The following is a 20,038-nucleotide window of genomic DNA, read 5'->3' as shown; positions in this document are numbered from 1 at the left end:
AACGCAATAATTAAGGAAAGGCCGAAGGAGCAGCGCCCAAAACAGACGTTGCCTCGTATTAAATTCGATATTTATATATATTTCTTTGTCTATGTATATATATAGATATTTATCTTTATGCATTGGAGTGAAACTCCGTGGAGAGCTACGTGACACGTCTGAATAAATTGTTGTTGGGAGTTGCCGGCGGCGCCTCGCATCAAATTTGAGTGCTTGCAATGAAGCAATAAAACATAAATTCATTTAATTAAGCAATTTGATGTGGCAAGACTCAAAGACATAGACATAAAAATAAAATTTAACAAGCTGCCAAGCCAGAGGGAAGAGAGAGGAGCGCGGTGCGGGGACAGCGGAGAGTGGGCCAAAGTGGTAAAGTTTTGATAGTGAGCAATTGGTACGCATTCGACCCCAGGGAGTGGCAATATTTTGTGCCCCAGTTAATAGCGAAAGTGGATAGCGAATAGCGAATAGCAGGAAAAGCCACTGAAAAGAAGCTGGAATACCATCAAAGTGTGCTGTGTGAAAATTATACAACTTTTCATTTTTATGGCCATACGGCGGCTCAATTTTGCTGGTCAATCAGGCGTATAATAAGATAAAGTCATTGCTATCGCATCGCCTGATGGCGCTGATGGAGCTGGGATAGATGAGATGATGGACTGCTCGGGTAACAAATTAACCGTTATCCCTCAAGTAATCGCAATGCATTTCAAGTGGGCGCAGCTAGCTGGAAGCCCATACAAATCAGCGCACAAAGTCTCCAGCAAACAGACCAGGGTAGCTGCCGTTCGGGCTCGGGTTTGTCAGCCCGCAGGAAAACAACAGCCATACCGTGGACAACTTCAAAGCAAAGCAACAGCAAATTAAATGTGAAAACTCTTCAGATTAAATATTGCCAACAATATTAAGTACATTTTCACGGCATCGTCGTGCAAGTGGCTGACAAACCCTTCGAAGCAATCAAATCACAAATTTCTTTGGGGTTTGCAAAACCAATTACAGTTCGGCCTGTTGGCAATCGTAGGGTGCACGACTTTGTGGTTAGAAAATAATAATATAACAACTTTAAATTGTCTTAAAGCTGAAAGTAGAATATTATATTGCTTTGTTCTTCAACTTTAGGTCGTTAAAAGACATTTTATATATTTCAGATCCTGCCTTAGATGTTCGAGTTTCATCATGCACTGTTGTTTTTGGCTCGATTCGCATATATATTTTTATTATTTAGTGCAATTTTTATATTTTCCTATAGTACCAACTTCTATTTTCTTTAAGAATATTATTCGAAAAGGTGGTCTAAATATAAATAAGTCAACCTTAAAGTTGATTGGCAACATGTGATCTACTAATTTAGGTCTATTAGCGCTGGATCAATTCGAGGCACATTTTAAGTGCGTTCAAAGTTTTGGCCAATAAAAATAAATATAAGAACATGAACAACTTGAATGTACAAGAAAATTCGCTAAAGCGTCAAAAAATATACTTTGAGTGGGGGTAATGGAGGAGCAGGAGCTGGAGCAGGAGCAAGAGTAGGAGGAGGAGTAGAAAGACGTCTTCTTGTGTGTGTTGGGGGTCGGTTAGAAAAGTAAAAACTTGGCTAAGCGTAAATAAAGCAAATAAACTTAACGCAAGCAACGCGAACCCCAAAAAAGTCAAGTTGACTAAGCTGCTTGTTGTTGTTGTCACCGATGTAGTTGTTGTTGTGATTGTCGTTGTGTTGGCCAAAGAAAGTTGTGCTCAAGTTTGGTTTTGAGACAGTTTAGAGTTTGCTTAGCAGCCAAACAAAAACCATAGCATACAACGGGGCGTGTTTTGTGGAAAGACAGAGACAGAGAGAGAGAGTGGGAGAGAGACAAAGTGAGAGTGAGAGAGTGCGAGGCCGAGGTAACAGCCGTTGGTGTTGCTGCTGTTGTTGGTGTGAATAATGTTGCTGTTATTTATGCCTCAATGCGTCACGCCCCAAAAGCCGCACCAACCGCCCCTAAAGAGTGGCAGCAGAAGAAATTGCAATTTCCACGCCCAAGTTTCGGGCACTTTCACTTTATGGGCAGGGAGCAAGCCCTGGCTGCTGCTGCTGCTGCTGCTACTTTTTATTAAAAGTTTTCCTACGCCCAACAACAACAACAACAGCAGCAGCAACAGCAACGGTGGCAACAACAACACAGACGCGTTTTTTAAAGTGTTTTTTATTGTCGCGTTAACCGACCGCAACGACTTGCAGCCTGTTGTGGCAAGGGGCGTGGCAGGGGCGCTAACTTTTCCAGCTGCGTAAGTGTAAATTATTGTTAAGGTCAAAAAGTTTTCTTCATTTTTTCTCACTCTCTTTTCTATATTTTTTTTTGGCGTGACTAGTTTTGCTTAGTTTCGTTAACTGGGCTATAAGTTGATGGCTTTAACTGTAGCACGTGCTGGCCAGCCCCGCTGGCTGCATAATTTTCGAGCACATTTCACTTAATTAACGCGCTCATAAAAATGCCACATTAAGTTACAATTAGCGACGCCGTCCACGCCGCGCTTTAGACCGAAAGGTCAACTAGCCGGCGCGACTTAAACAACCCCTCCCCTCCCCATCTACGGGCTAAGAACTGCCCAGCCCTATCAAGTGGCAGTCTAATAAACTGCGTGGTTTGTTTGGTTGCTTAAGGTTGTTGTTGTGGGTCTCTCTTCTTCTTCTTTAAATATAAATTTATGTGCAGCACCCGAAAAAGAGCACTTTCACTTGCGCCTTAAGCTCTGCCAGGCCCCACATCCACGCCCTGCCTCGCTGCCCCAGCGCCCCAGCGCCCCCGCTCTGCATTTCCTTTTGCCCTCGCTTGACATTTGAAATATGTTGGCGCATTTTATGTTGGTCAGCCGGGCCAGCAATTAAATGACACTGCCAAAGGCAAAGCCACTAAAACACCAGCTGAAGCAGCTGTTCGTTGTGGGCTGACTCGACGGTCGAATACGCTGCCGAATTATTAAAGTTTTTACTCTAAAATAGAGAAACAAAAAAGCATAAATTATATCTAAATTATATTATTATATATTAAAATATTAAAAGTATATACAAATAATCATAATATATATAATATGAATTCATAATAAATTAAAAAATATAATTTGTTTTCAATAAAAGAATAAAATAAATGCACTTACTGTGATATATTTATACGAAAGCGGAAACAAAAATTTTTGCAGCGTTATTTTGTCCGAAATTCTCTGAGTGAGGACCTAGAAATATCTTCATCACGCTTTGAATCTATTGTTATCATACTAATGTTAATATTGTAATATTTCGTAATATAATAATACTATTTCGATCTTCAAATCCTTTTGATTTGTATAGTAAGAAATATTGCGAGAAAATTTGTTTATCTATTTATTGTATTTAAGCAAACTTTTAGGATTAGCCGGACGATTTGAGTTCCAGACAGCTCAATTCATAGAGAAAGAGAATTGAATTGAGAAACTTGTTACGCATTTGACTTGCAACATAATACACTTGAAACAAAGACCTTTCTTTTCTTTTTGCAAAAGGGAGACCCCGACTGAACTTAGTGCCCTCTCGCATATTTGTATATTTACTGTAAGGCGCAACTTCTGCCTGCTAGCGCCAATCTATCATAGTTTGCAAACAGAAATTTCTCTCATGTTAATCTCAAGTCTTACAAATAATATATATCCAAATCACCTCGTGTAGTTCATCAGCCAAGGAAAGAGTATTTGCAAAGTGCAAGCTGGGGCTGAGCGGTAGTTGTTGATATAAATTTCGCTTGACAACTGTACTTTTGGAGCGCTCAGTGGAGCCAAGTGCGCCAACTGTCGAGCTCAACTGGACTCGAGGCCAGTGGCTGAGGCTTTGCTGGCGTTGATGGGCCCTACATGATTTGTAGCCGACGATTGAGGGCCTTTTGGTGGAGGCATTCAGCATCAGATAGTCGGTCTGCGTCAGTACGCCCAGAAAAGGCGTTCCGCCCCCGTGGGCAGGGACGAACTGAAAGCAGAGTCAACATCAAATTTTAATGCTACTCATAATATTTTCATGCCCACAATGCGCAAAGGTTAAAAGTGCCAACGAAATAAATGCGAAATCAGCAAATACTCAAAAATGTGTGTGTATGTGTGTGTGTGTGTCGATGTGTGTGTGGGACATTAATGTCAGAAAAAATGCCGAAAGATATGAAAAGTTTTCCCTTATTGCTGCGGCTCAATTATGGCTGAGTTTCTAATCGAAAAAAATGAAGGGGTTTGCGATGCGTCAAGCACAGTGACTGCGAACGAGTGACGCAAACAGTGATTCAAGTAGCGAATTCCCTAATATTGTATATCTATTATATTTATATAACTTCATATTTTTTTATAGACTCAAAACACACACACAACAAATTTTTTTGTAGGACGTCATATTAGTAATAAATTAGATGTCTTAAAATTAAATATTTATTTTTATTTTATTTAATATCTTATATTAATTTTGTATTTGTATTTGTATTATTATTTTATTTGTTTGTGTTTTACAGACAATTTTGTGCTGCCTTTAAGGCACCGATTCTTAGCTTAAATTTGAAACCTTATACAGTCACTGTTCCTGCCACAGTCAGAGTCCCTGTCACAGTCACTCTCACAGTCACACTCACAGTCATTCACAACGTTCAGTGCAGCTCGAAAATGCTCTCATCTCTATGAAGCTGAAGAACTACCCACACATACACACACACCTACACATACGAATACACACATGGCCATACAAACTGAATTGCCATATGCCATTTGGCTTTTGTGGCTAACTTTCAGTGCGCAACTTTCTCAAGGGTTATACAAAAGGCTCGAAAGGGTTGTCCTGATTGTTGTTATTATTACTGTTGTGCATGTATATATACGTGTGTGTGTTGGCTCCATTGAGTTATGTTCGACAGAGTAAACAAACAAACAGGCTTAAAAAAGGAAATTGATTGTTGCATTGCTCAACTCGGTTTTTTCTACGTACATACATACACACATATGTATATGTAAGTTACATGTGTATGTGTGTGAGGGGGCGCAGCGGGAAGGTGGAAGCGTAAATGCGTTGCTTTACAATACGTTTGCAATTTGAGATCATAAAAATTGATGTGCCCTTAACATACACAAACACAAACAGAAGCACACACACGCACACGCATACAATGGCTTCTGTGTGTGTGAGCTGAAGTGATTGGCGAAGCAATACAGGGTATAAATATCAGCGCCACCTGTGGGCGGGCGGTGGCGCAACGTGTAGTTGAGCATGAAACGTAGAATTTATTATGTTATCGCTTCACCGATTTACTTTATCGATTTCACAATCAGCCAGAGAGCCAAACACTTTTGCTTCGGTATCAACACCTACCATCCCCCGCCCCGCAGTTCGACCCAACCCCAGCGGCAGCCCCAACCCTTAACCCTGGAGCCCCACAGCCTTCCTGTTGAAGCCCTTTTTGCCGCCGTTTGACGCTGCTGTTCCCCAGATAATTTGCAGTCATGTTGTTTGTGTGCGTGTGAATGAAGGTGGGTGTGTGAGTGTGTATGTGTGGGTATTTGTTTGTTTGCCTTGGCATTTTACCGTTTTGCCTGGATTTTGGGCGAGCTCGGCGGGCTTGTGTTTGGCATTCGCCTGCGGCAGAGTGGCAAATATTATTATTTGTTTAAAATTTAAGGCCAGCTGACAAGTGAGTTGACTTTGATAAGTGTCTCCGAATCCGCCTTGGGGTAGGGCAATGCCCTTTGCCAGCTGCTAAAATTCGACTTTGCAATGTTTGCCCCCCGCTTAATTCCATTTAATACTAATAATAATTATTCTATTTATAAATTGTGAAATATGAAAACTATTGTTTGAGATAAAATAATTATTAAAATAGTTTATTATTAGATTTAGCTGTTGTAAGCAGGACCCAAGATTTAATTGATATTGATTTAACTGCGAAATCACAGACTAGGATATTTATATATCTGATGCTTAAAGATTGAAAAACTGAAAATTGAAATTACTTCCGAGCAAGACGTCTATAAGACACTCATGTGCTATGAAATCCGTTGAAGAAGAACTTTTAAGAGACGAAACCCTGCCACCCTCTAATATATTAATATTTTCTGAATTGATATAAAATCTATTTTGAGAGAAACACTTAAAAAAAAAAAAATAAATAAATAAATAAAGCAAATTTAAGCCGTAATTCTTTATTTATTATGGTACATAGAAACGGTTTATTCTGCCATTATATCAATTTGGGCAAAGAGAAACTGAGAATTTATGCGCATTTTGAGAAAATTTTGTTTGCTATCTTTAACTCTGATCAGCGTTTGTTCAAGACTTATGCATTTTTAATGAGCTTAAATGGCAAACGGGAAAGTTTGCATTTTGGCTTTGATGTGGGCCAAAAGAAAGAGTTGCCAAGCACAAGGCAGCGCAATTGGCAATTTGGTAGCTAAGTGTCAGTCAATCTAATATGAATACATATATATGCACACACACACATACATACACATGTGTATATACATTTCGAGTTATATACTTGTATAGCTTTCAGCCTATTTCTCATGATACTCATGCCCATCTCTCACGCTCTTCTTTCTCTTTCTGTCTATTTGCAGGTAAGCAAATCTGGATTATTATATTCAATCAACTTGGCGGCGTGTTTATTTTTAACAATCGGCCGCTGGGGCAACTGCTGCCGATGTGGGGCGAAGCTCCAGCTATAGCTGGATGGACGAACCCTTCCTTCATCCTGTCACTGAATTGATAATAATTGGATTAGCGCATCATTTGCTGTGGAGCTGTCAGGGAGTTCTGGACAGTTGCGCAGCTCGCGGAGTTGGGTTAATAGTGCCCAGAGGGCTCACGGCACGTTGGCCACGCAGCGAAGCAGACACACACTGTGTGCGTCCGTGTGTGTGAGTGAGTGTGTGTCTGTAAAAATATTTCACAAAATGTTCAGCGTTCGCCATATTTTTCAATATTTTTGCGTGCAGGTTTATGGGTGAGGGGGAAATGTGGAGGAGGACGCAACGTTGCGCTTCAACAATTTCACAATTTATATGGCCAGGCACAGCGACCTAAATGCGAGTATGTAAGTGTGAGTATGTGTGTGTGTGTGTGTGGGGAGAGCTCTTTTGGCAAGTTTATGCGCCCTATGGTATTCATCACTTAATTTCCACGTGCCGGCAATGCTGCCATTGCCAAATTTATGACTTTGCCAGCGACGCTGTAGTCATGGGCTTGATTCTAGCATCAGACCATAACAGGACCCGCACGCACACACACTCGCACACAAGCACCCACACATAGTTGTCAAGTTGGAAAACCCCTTCGGCGTATATTGTGTAGCGTTTGCCAGCTGTCAGCGCATAAATAGAATTATGTCAGCTAATTGAATTTTCTCTCAGCGACTTGACATGGATTTATGCACTAATGCAGTTTCGCCTATGTTGGTTGTAATCAAATTTCTCGTTTAACCCCGCCCACATTGCCAAACTGCCCAGCTCGCTCCCCGCAACTGTTTCAAAGCTGACGTACACCAGAAAAGCTGTTCTGGCAAGTTCTAAATTGATGCATTTCACTGGGGTAGAAGCATATTTAAAGCCATCAACTACGAAGTTAAACAGACTTCTCAGTAGACATCTGCACTGCACTTAAAGTCGTCATAAATACCCAAAAGTCAATTAGATTGTTACATTGAACTCTGCAGCACATAAATGACTTTTTAATGAGCGATTCTGGATTGATAGAGAGCAACACAAGACAGTTTAATGTGGATATAAACCTCTGCAAGAGAATCTACGAATGAACTCTGAAGCAGCTATGCAATCAAACTAATGGGCTATAGTATTTATTATCAAGAGTACGAGGAGAATAATAGACAACTCTGCAGTAAATCTCATAGTAAACTCTATAAACTGACAGCTTCACCATGAAATAATCAACAAGAAATTTGTTTAGGGTTACAGCAATAGCAAAATGGCATCGATTAACTTTTGAGATAAAATATAGCTTTAACTATATCAATATGATAATAGAGACAGCATTTAATTAACGAAGATATTATATAATTGATATTGGATATTGCATTTACACTGACTTATAATTTGGCAAATTATAGAGCCACAAATTCACGCTTATTGGCTGATATTAAATTTCAATTGCATTACATTTCATGCTGCACAAGTGAATATTGAAAATTGAATATGAAAGAGATTTTGCAAGCAAATCTATACCTTCTATACAGTCATTCTGATTTATAGGAAAATCAATAACCTAAATCATTATAATTTCCAAGTAATTCACTGATAGGCAAATATTGTGACCATGGAGGACCACGTAATGAATTTGAAAGTCTACTAATCTTTTATAATTATAATATGGATTTATCAAAGTCTAAAGGAAGAGATAAAGCTGTCTAAATATTCAGTCTTAAAATATTGCATAGATGTAAACTTTTCCTAAAAATATAGCCAGTGAGAGTGCTCGCACACATACGCATTAGGGGTGAACTCAGCTGGTAGACTTCATATCATAATTATATATATCGCCACAGCATCATACTTCCTTTTATCCAGGGATAAAGAGTATGACAAGAGATTGCTGGGAAAAACTAAGCTCATTTCCAAAGGAAACCATTCTGGTAACTTCAAAATAAATAAGACGCAGTCAGAGCCGAAGATGAACCAATTTAAAGACAATTTTGACGCTGCAGAAGATCTAAATTTAATGAGCCACATTGTTGCGGCTCGCTTTGATTTGATTGCATTGGAAAAGTGGAAATGGGAAACAATTATTTTGGTAAACTTTTGAGATGCTGCGGGTAGGGTGGAGCGGAGGGAGATGCTGCTGGTTACTCTGCATCATTTATTGTCAGACTTTTAAACTGTCATTTGTCTTGTGGCTGCGGTTGCAGCTGCGTTTTTCGATTCATTTGCCATATAATGCTACGAGCAGCCATACTCTTTTGATTGATTTTGTGGTTATGTCTGCTGGCAACGATGCTGGCCGAAACACGATACCCGACAGCAGGGTCCCCTAGCGCCCCTCCCGCACCTGCCACGCCCCCACCACAGGCCCACCCAACGAAAACAATCAGCATTCACAGTGATTGCAGTCACAGTTTACGCTTTATGATATACCGCACGCATTTCACCGGCAGCAGCAGAAATAATGAAGAATTTCGGACGGGTGGTGCGTTGTGGTCGTTGGGTGGGCTGTCTGGGGCTGTGTGGGGCCTTTTTGTGGGTTTACGTAAATCAAGCTAAGTTGGTTGCAATTCAATTTGCGCACTAAAACCCACCCACCCGCACTTGCCCAAAAGCATGTTACGCAAATTGTACACAATTATATTTGTTATGCCACACTCGCACACACTCGCACACACACAGACACATATACACACCCACACAGCCGGTACGCAGCGATAGCTGAAATGAGCATGAAATCTATCGAAACGTAACGAATTGTATCGAACGTGCCTAACTGTTAATGCGGTTATAATACGCCAGCGGATTATCATTGATTATGGATATGATTGTGCGTGCGTGTGTGTGTGTATGGGGGTGTGGGGGAATAATAACTGTGGAGCGGAACTGGAGCACAGCCGGCACTAAGTTCGCAGCCAGTTCACGAGGGGCATAAAAGTTTGTCCTGCGCATTTGCGCCACTCTCGAGTGTGGGGCATAGACATAATTTCAATTTTCATTTGGTATTAATATCTGTGCGAGTGTGAGTGTGTGTGTGTGTGAGTGTGAGTGTGTGCGTCCACAAATTGCCGCAACGTTGGTGTGCGGAACGTGGGCCCCATGTTATATATGACTGCAAAATGCGGCATTGGCAAAATCCCAGGAGTCCGCTTTAGATGATAGCAGCAAATGGCAGGACAATGCTAGTTATAAGTATCCGCAGCACAGTTGGTTAAGGGCACCAACTACCACACAAAATACACACACACACACACACACACACGTGCTTGTATGTGTATGTATGCCTGATCTGTGACAATGGCTATGCAAATTTATTGAAACGAGCTGGAAAAACTTTTGTGCAATCGCAATTGTGAAATAACAATTTTTGGTTATTGAGCTTCAGAGCAATTGGAAAATTTATGTTGCTTTGATTAAATACAATTGGCCAAAATAAAAAACAATGAATTATCTGCACTATTTGATGCTGATTATATGTATAATTATATTGCTAGTATGTATTTATTTATTATAAATTATTATTTATAATTTTTAGTGAACCGACGTCAATTTAAAGTAGCAAGAAATTAATTAAATAGGCTATAAAATAGGGCCGGAAAATACGTTTATGGGATTAGTTAATAAATTTAAAATTTAGCGAGTCTTGAGTGATGGGGCATCTAAGTCTCCTAATTCCAATCCTAATTCTTGAGCGGAGCTATAAATTATATAATACCGTTTAAACTTATAGTAATTTTGTTTACTCAAAATCTTTAAATAAAAAATAAATTGTTATGCCTAAAATTCAGAAGTCTGTCAAAAGACATCGGAAAGAAATTTTTTTGGTTGTCGTATTACTTCAATGTTCCATCAGGGTTAATTTTGTGACACTTAATTGGAATTTGAAATCCAATTAGAAAAAAACTAAAAAAATCTTTTCGTTCTCTTTCCTTCAATTCGCTTTTTCCTTGAACGCTAATTTTGTGAGCCCATATAATTTGCTCGCAAATGGCTTTTAATTAAAAATAAATACAATTTTAATCAATGCCAGTGCTCAAAATTGTTGTAGCCAGCTGCCCAATTTACAATGCAAATCAAAATAACAAAAATTGCAATTCCAAGCGCTGACAAGAGGCCATTAAGTAAACCAATCAAAGTCCAAACTTGGCCCAAGCAGAAAGAAAAAGAAAAAAATGAAAAATACAAAAAATAAATAAAAATTGAAGGAAAATACGAATTTCATAACAGGCCCATCAAGCTGCGGTCGCGGCCAAATGCAAAACGCAAACAGATTGTGTTCTTTTTGCGGCGACGTCGGCCCTTCGAAATGAAGGTGCCGCACGCCACTTCCGGCCAAGATGGCGGCCCACCCGCTGCTTCCGCCCGCCTGTGTCCCGTTGCTGGCCTGTGCGTCGTTGCGTGCTTAATTAAATGATCATCATTTGCGCGCAATCAACGCTCAAATAAATTTTCGGTCTAGCTATCCCTAACTTCCAGCCCAGCTCTATCTATCCCTCTTTCCCTCTCTATCTTTCTCTCTTTAGCTCCCTCTCAGACAACAGACCCTACTCCATTGCCATGTTTTGTATAGGCTAACCCAGGGCACTTTTACGTAGTTTTGTTTGTTTGGCTGGTTTCCGCTTGAAATTATACGGCATTTTTTGCTGTTGTTGTTGCTGTTGTTATTGTTGTTATTGTTCTCTGTTGTTGCTGCCTTAATTAATTCCTAATTTCGCTCCAAACAACATTTGCTTTGACTCCTTTTTCGTTGCGCATCTTTAATTGAAAATTTTCCTCAAAGACGTTACGACCAAAGTCCGAAGTGGTCATGAATTCAACTTCGCAGGCAGCATACTCTGATACCAAGGGTCCTTCTGAATTTGTGACGAGCTATGCAGCGCCTAAATAAAAGTATATCATATAAATTACTTGCTTGAGCAATAAATTTTAATATGTGATCTATATATTGTTTAGAATTTGTATGTGTGTGTGTATACATATATTTATAAATATTATTTATATATTATGATTTCTAATATATTCTCTATCCTTATTAATTATTTGATCTATGATAAAACGACTTATTTATATATTATTATATATACATATAGTCCCAAATTATTTGATATATGATAATAATGTATGAAAAAATGTAATGCTTTTTAAATGAATTTTTCATTTGAAATCTACATCAGCCTTTCTCTGTAACTTTATTGCTCTTATATATTCCCGGCAATCGCTTGGCTTAGAGCAGGTGGACTTCGGCTTTCACCTCCTTGTTGTTATCTGCGTTTATGGCCAGTCAGTCGTCTGGTCGTCTTGCCGTCTGCTCGTCTGGCTGCCAGCAGCTGTTTGGGCATTTGACAGTCGCTTTTCATTCATTTGCATATTGCCTTCGCATTTTGCTTTGTTATTGCGTTGTTTATGAATGCGTATTACGTTCCCTGCTTTATAGCCGCACTTTCAATTGTCTCGCATAAATTTGATTACGCTTCGGCCTTCGGAGGAGCTTACTCGACGGCCCAGTGCTGTCAATTAGCTGCGCGCAGTCCCTGGATATTAAAATTTAATGCAGCTGCTGCATTTGCTGCTGAGTTTGCTTGGGCGATTCAATTACACATGAACTGGTCAGTTGGCCAGGAGAAGGTGCTGTCCCCGACCCCTAGACTTAATTAGCCTTTAATATTCATGCGCAGACTGCCCACACTCAGGTCGCTCATACGCCCCGTGGCCTGGGATATCAATCAAATATTTAATTATAATTTTCATAGCAAATGCGCCTGCATATGCGATTTGTTGTGCATTAATTTCTAATGCAGCTGCTTGTCTGCGTTTGTTATTCAGAGGGCGAGGCCCTAACGCTCTTCATATATCATTTTAATCGCATTTCATCCACAACATTTAATATGCCATAATTTAATTCAATTTTTAACCGATTTAATTGCATTTGTTGTTGCACTCGCAGCAAAAATCTGCAAATGCCATTAAATTAAATGCCTGCGATAGTCATCAATTTTACAATTAACATGCACACCCACACACACAAGCGTATACTGCCGCACGTGTATGTGTGCCATACATTTTTGCTTGCAAGCTGAGATTTTCAATTGCCTTTAGTCAATTTCTAGCTAGCTGCCTAAGCAATTAACCCAAATTCACTTGAACTTAATTTCACATGCAGCAGGTGCCATAATATGATTATGATTTCGATTAAGTTAAGGATACCTTTGCAGTTGGCAGCTAATTTTCCGCATTTGGGTCAGGTTTCAATTATTAAAATATCTGTCAACTTTCAATTAAAAGAAAAATAAGATGGAAAAAGTTGTTTAAGTAAAAGAGAGCTGTAAAGATGATAATTTCAGAATTCATTTATTCCTTTGCCTCACGAATAGTTTCTATTAGCATTATCTACAGAGTTAAGACCTCAAGACATGAATTGTTGATATAATTTAGCATTAGTAGTAGTAGTAAGAGATTTCTTTAGGCGATGCCTTTAAGGCTGATGAATTCAGGATTTGAGTTGTTTCTAGAACATACTAGTATTATGTATTAAGTATTAAGTAATTGCTGAGATCCCTTTAGAGCCTTCGATAGTATCGTTGGATATAATATAATGTACTGTGGTATATGCGTCATTGTCATTTAGTCAATATCGCTCGATGGAAAATACTAACTTAATTAATATTTTTCCATAACAAATATCAATGCTTGTTATATTCATATTTCATTTCACTTATTGCTTTTTTAAGAGCCTTCAATATTCTTTAGTTTTCATTGATGTGGCCTGAATGCATGTGTAATCCCAAAGACCCGCATTTCGCATTTACACTAATGTTTCAGTCTAAGTGCCACTATGGACTTATCTGATTGGCACTTGAGCAAAATAAATATATATTTACTTTTGAGTCGAAAGCTTCAGCGACAACAAGTTCTGCGCTATCACATATCCTTTGCCATATTATTATTTTTTTATCGATTTTAATATGTTTTCTTGAGTGTCGAGCGCCTTTGTAAGTAGACCCAAGGGTGTGATAAGCGCGCGCATAAACAAATTCACACCCACACGCAGACACCTCGTTGCCTAGTGAGAAATCTTCGCAGGACTTTGGCTTCGCACGCTGCCAAAATGGCTGCCAATAAAAATTAAAACAAAAACATAAATTTTAAGTGCCCCCGCCGAGTGTGAGAGAAAATAAATGCTAAAAAGGAAAGCAAAAAGAAAACAGAAAAAAAAATGTTTTAAGCTAATTCGTGCAGCTTTATTTAACACGAGGTCGGGCAAGAAAAAGGGCGGCAATGACAAAAAATAAAGTGAAATTTAGAAAAGCAGCCGAAAGAAAACAAGAACAAAACGCAAAACAAGTCATAAAGATAAAGCAAATTTATGGCTAAGCATTGTGCGGAGCCTTGGCCACAAAAACAACTCCGCTGGAGCCGCTGGAACTGAAATTAGGTTAACGATATTTCACTCTCAAATGCTGTCGCTGATGCCGTCGCCGTCGCCGTCGACGTCGCTGCTGCTTGTGCTGCTGCTGCTGCTGCAAACGTCCTAAAAACCATCTACAGAATCTGCTGAATATGTTTTTACAACAACAAGAACGAGAAGAACAGCATGCAAGATGTAAGCTAAGTAAGCTAACTGAGTGAGAAGGCAGTAGCTCGACTAACAAATATCCTGTATACGCTGTAGTTAAGACTATTGGCCAAGCTAATGACGGTTCATTTTTTAGCCTTTTTTTTTTTATTAAATTAATTATATATAATTTTATAATTTAATTATATACAATTCATATCTACTCAATAAAAACAATTTTAAGCTTTCAATACCTCTCTTTTTTTTGCGGATTGTTTTAGCTTTTAGTATTTTTGTTATAGGAAAATCATAAAATAGGGTTATTATTTTTATATGCATATATATTTTTTTAACAAACTTTTTTTATTTTTCAGTTTTTAATATAGTCACTTATTTCTCAATTTCATATTCACATACTAATTACTGATTACTGGATAAGACTGTATTCTACTGTTAGAAATAATTTAATTTCTAAATCTCTTTGTCGATTAGAGAAACTGTATGCCAAATTAAAAGACTCTTGTGTTTCAGAGTCTCAGAGCTCTTATAGAGTCAAAAATATCAGACGTTATCAACTCAGCATCAGCAATTCAGTGTGTTAGTTCTACTCAGAATTAATTTTCCAGTTGAAGCAATGCGTGGTCCTGCCTGCCCTACAGCGCATGTTCAGTTTACAGGGTATCTTTGCTGAAGTACATAAAGTGCGGACTATCTTTTGTTTTTGTGCCCAGTGCCAGTTTACAGTTAACAGTTTAAAGTTGGAGACAAACTGTTTGGCATGCCAAATGTCGCTTTTATCGCTAAACGACGCCTAAGTGAGGCGCTTCAAATGCCGCCCACTAAGGCGGCGAGTGGCCCGTCTTGGCACACTCCCGGAACACATTAGTCGCCGGAACGGCACTGATATCCTTTTGCGCAAAGGTCCTTGCCTTTGTTAAGTGCTAGGGCCTTTTCGTATTTGCGCTTTCCATTTCATTTTCCGGCAGTGCTCGTTGCGGTTGCTCCCCAATTTGAAATTAAGAGCAAAGCCGCCAATAAATTCCTGGAAAAATCTATTAAGCTCGTGGACTTCCTTTGCTTAAATAAAAAAGAATAATAAAAAAAAAGAAATCTGAAAATAAAAAAGCACATAAAATTAATTAAAATTAATTGCCACAGCATATTTTCCTTGGTTTTTTTTAGCAGCCGACTTTTCTTTTGCCTTTGCCCTGAATAAGGAATTTTGCCATCTTTGAACTCAGCTCCCACTGATTACATTTCCGCATGTGTGTGGGCGTGTCCCCTCAATTTCCAAATATTTGTGCAGGCAGCACAAAACAAAACACAGCAAAAATAATAAAGGAAAATACGAACAAGTAAGAAGACTCTAGTCGAGACTGCTCGACTAGGAGATACCCTGAACCCTCTAAGCATATATTCTAATCATTCTGCACTTCTTTTATGCACACATACATACACATGCACTTATAAGCACGCGCTCTGCTAACTGCGCAGTAAGCAGCGACTGCGCTTGGGCTGCGCTGCAGTGTGGGCAATATTATGAGAATTTATTTGTCGAATAATTTCTTTTGTAAACTTATGATCTTAATGAAACTTTCAGAGTGTAATCATATGGTAAATATGTGTGTACATTCCAAAGCACAAGTCTCTAGTACTTGAAATGCGTTTTTTACAAATTGGGGGCGAAGGGGGCGTGGTATCCAAAATCTGTAAATTACAAAATCTTTGTGTCTATTAACTTTATATACAACACAAATTTGAAGACTCCAGGTCTAAAAATGCTCAAATTAGGCTAAAAAAACAAAATCAATTTTTCGATTATTCTCGATAAAAAAGTTATCGGACGATTTATCGAAAAAATAAAGCAAACTCGTACTGCGTATGGTACACACGAGTATGCATGCCAAATTTCAGCTCTCTAGCTCTTGTAACTTCTGAGATCGACGCACTCATACGGACGGACGGACGGACGGACGGACGGACGGACGGACGGACGGACGGACGGACGGACGGACAGACGGACAGGGCTATATCGACTCAGCTCGTCACGCTGATCAAGAATATATATACTTTGTGGGGTCTGCCACGCCTCCTTCTGCCCGTTACATACTTTTTCACAAAACCATTATACCCTGATTTCCCATTTTCAATGGGTTCAGGGTATAAAAACAAAATATTGGAAAATAGAAACTCATATTGATTCATGTTTTGGCAACAGAAATATCAGGCAAGAGCGGCACAGGCATTGCGGCATTGGGCTTTGACCCACTTTCAGGCATACACATGTGGTTGGCTGTGGCTATGGAGCAGTAGAGATATGCGTGGTTTAATAGCTCAAGGGCCTCTCTTATTACTATTCGTCATCTATCACAAAATACGTGAATTTTCATTGAAATATAATTAGGCAGCAAATGTAAAATATTTAAATCATTTTACGAAACCTTGCGCACTGTGGCAAATATATATATAAATAATTCACGTAACATCAACACTTGGCTAGCGACGTATACGCAATCATATATCTATTTTATAAAAATTTTCAATATTCTGCAATTTTATATTATTTTGCTCATTTCATTTTATTTGATGGCGTTCGATCCACCCGAGGGACAGTGCTCTTCATCTTTATTAATATATAGATATCCATTGAATATCTTTGAGGCGAACCCGTTAACAAATTGTTAGCCATTTTAACAAAAATGAAAAAACCCGTTGCGTTCCTTTGACCAGTTGCGGCTTTTGCTTACCGCAGCTGCCTGCGTCAGTATTTGTGTTTGTATAAAATTTGTTTTTTTTTTCCATTTCGTTATTGGGAAATGAATTTTTGCTACGCTTTTGTTGGGCTTGTACAGCTTGCGGCAGCCTCACATATTTTACATACCCTGTAATTTGTGCGGAACGAGCAGCAGTTGCATGCAACATAAAGCCATTTTCACTCCTGAAACAGGTGGCTGGCAGTGCGGGAGGAGAGTTAAGGCAGTTTAAGAGCTCACTATTCATGTCTATTCATTATAAATCTTTCTATTTAGATAGGATTTCTATGAGCTGTTTCCGTCTTTATGAACTTGTCACAAGACTTCTCATCTCTTCAATCCCAAAGTTGTACCTAGACTTCGTTACAGAAGCCGGACAAACTCGGTTTAGATCTATAAATTTAGTTAGTATAAGAACTTGAGCAAGCACATTTGGTATGCAGGCTTACCTCTAGCCTCATCCCTTATGCAATGTATGTTTGCTTAATCCGAGTTACTTAGCCCCAGCTGCAGGTCAACTTCGAGTCGTGCACTCTCGCCTTTATTATGCTCCCAAGTTTTCCTTTATGTGATTTTGTTGCTGCCAGCTAGTTGCCCCTTTTTATATGCTTGTTTATATTTAGTTTTTTGCGCAACTTTTGTGCGGCCGCTACTGCTGTTGGAGTTGTTAGTGTTGGTGTTGTTGCTGTTGTTGCTGGGGTGAAAACTTTGGACCATTGCTCGAGGCTTTCGGACGCTTAAATTGCCAAATAGTTGCCATATTTCGATTGAGCGCAGAGTAAAGCAATGCAACTATTTCCATTTGCGAGCCAACCATTTAAACAGCTGGAAAAATCGTTGGGAAAACTCATTTAAGCTTTAGATGCAGCTGCGAGTGGGAGTCAAAGGGTTCGGCTGGGTTTGATTTCGAGTTTGAGTTTGAGTTTTGTGCACCTGCAGTTCGAAATTGAAAGCGTCGTCTAGCATGTCTAACATTCTGTTTGCATTGCAATTCCTTTACGGTCTGCTGGGCAACAACATGCCATGCCAAACACCAACAACAACAACAACAACCACTCGAAAAATCTGCAGTTGCTGACGTGCTTACATTGTTGCTGCTGCTGCTGCTGCTGCTGTTGCTGCTCCTGCTGGGACTGCATAAATATGCTAAAAATGTAAATACTGTAAAAAATATTGCACAACCCGAAAGCATGCCCGCACATGCACTACATGCACTTGAAATTTGCTAGCGTATTTTATTTTCATTTCAATTGGCCATCCGACGTGTGTGTAATATTTTCACATTTATCAATGCATTCAGATTTATATATGTATGTATGTATGTATATGCCATATGGATGCTGCCCTCTTTTCCATATGCAAATTGAGAACAATTTTAATGCCATTTGGCGTGACCGAACTGCGTTTAATTAAAAAACGATCTCAGCAAGTAAGTTAAATAAATAAAAAAAAAAAAAAACAATCTGGCAAAATGCGGCTTATAGCCACACAGAAATATGGCGTAAATATTCAATAAATGTGGTCAAGAAAATATCTGCATCACACATATGAAAGTCCTGGCTGACTGACTTCAATGACTTGTCCAGCGAATGCTGATCAAGGTAGAGCGTAAAGTCTGGTATTTTTCAAAAGTTAATTAAACTGCAAAACTCGGCACATGAATATGGCTAATTGATTAATTTTTGGTTAAAAGTCAAGTGGCTTTAAAAAGTCAGCTGAATTTTTAACACCCAAAAAAAAAAAACTACAATGATACCCGATATATTCTGTATATGAAGAAAAGCTACACATACCTATTTGACAATGGAGTTAAATATAAGAATTCAAAAGAGTTAACATTGCGATAGTCTAGGGCAAGAGCGTAGCCTTCAGTAGCAGATTTCCAATATATATAACAGCTTAAGAAGCGTGTGGGCTTGCAGGCAGCCGAGCACACGTAGAGGCAGGAGAAACTAAAAGTATATATTTTAGAACACTTACTATGAAATAAGAGCTCGCTATCAACTAGAGTTTTTGAGCTCAAAATGATTTTGGCTTTATTACAATATATGAGGAGAGCATAATGAGAGAGCTGTAGCCTTCTCCTGCCACCTCAGTTCTCGCCGCTCTTATTCACAATAACCAACACTGAAATAATTCAAATCAATATTGTGTATTATATCTTCAGAAATAACAGTATCTGCAAATAGTCAATGTCAATCAAATGAATAAGCGGCATCATTTCTGTGAATTTCAATATGCAGATGTATTATGTAAATATCTACATATGTGTAACTATGTATGTAAGCATATATACTATATACATATATTACATATTATACATTGTATCTATAATAATATAAATGTCTGTATGTATAATAATGTAATATATGTATATATAGATGTAAACGTCATAAATCAAATTTCAGTTTTTTTCTAGCGTGTCTAGCACATTTTGGTAGCAAAACTCTCTACATTGGGAATAAGCAATGCACAGAATATATTTGAATACCTTTATAACTACACTATCAAAAATGTTGATTGAAATTGAAGCCCATGAAAAAATTATGGTTCGGCTTCTATATTTGGGTTTCTATTTTTAATAACAAAACTAACATATCTTTAAGCGATGTTATATTTCATGCATTGTTTTATTATAAATCGACTTCTCTATAAATATTCGTCTGTAACTATAGACGTATTCATGTAGACACTTAAGATTTAATAATAGTTACATTTATAGATATGAATATTATTATTACAGCACTTCAGAGCTAGGCATGTGCTATTTGCTTGTATATTTATTTAATACACATGTATATATATATTTGCTACCTACAGGAAAAAGTTGTAGATAAACATAAACAATTCTCTGTGTGGACGCCTAGTTAGTATTTTTGCTTTGTATGCGTATGTGTCTCGAGGGCGCAACGTGTAAACAAAAGTTTTTTAGACCTTAGTAAGATAAGCGCTCAAGTGTGTAGACTCTCTCTATGTGTGTGTGTGTGTGCGTGTGTTTGTGTATTGTGCACGCAGTCGCTGACAGTTTACATGGCAGCAAAGTTTCAAG

The 20,038-nt window shown here is 38.6% G+C and overlaps 1 protein-coding gene across 1 annotated transcript in view; it reads left to right on the top strand.

Moving 5' to 3' along the window:
• Window positions 1–20,038, top strand: part of mspo (M-spondin) — a 69,891-nt gene that overhangs the window by 14,857 nt on the left and 34,996 nt on the right. The window lies entirely within an intron of this gene.

This window comes from Drosophila arizonae, chromosome 5, assembly GCF_054131065.1.
Source record: "Drosophila arizonae isolate 15081-1271.41 chromosome 5, UAZ_ARI_1.0, whole genome shotgun sequence".
Taxonomy (NCBI): domain Eukaryota; kingdom Metazoa; phylum Arthropoda; class Insecta; order Diptera; family Drosophilidae; genus Drosophila; species Drosophila arizonae.
Note: the sequence above shows the minus strand (reverse complement) of the source record. Positions and strands in the feature narration are given on the sequence as shown.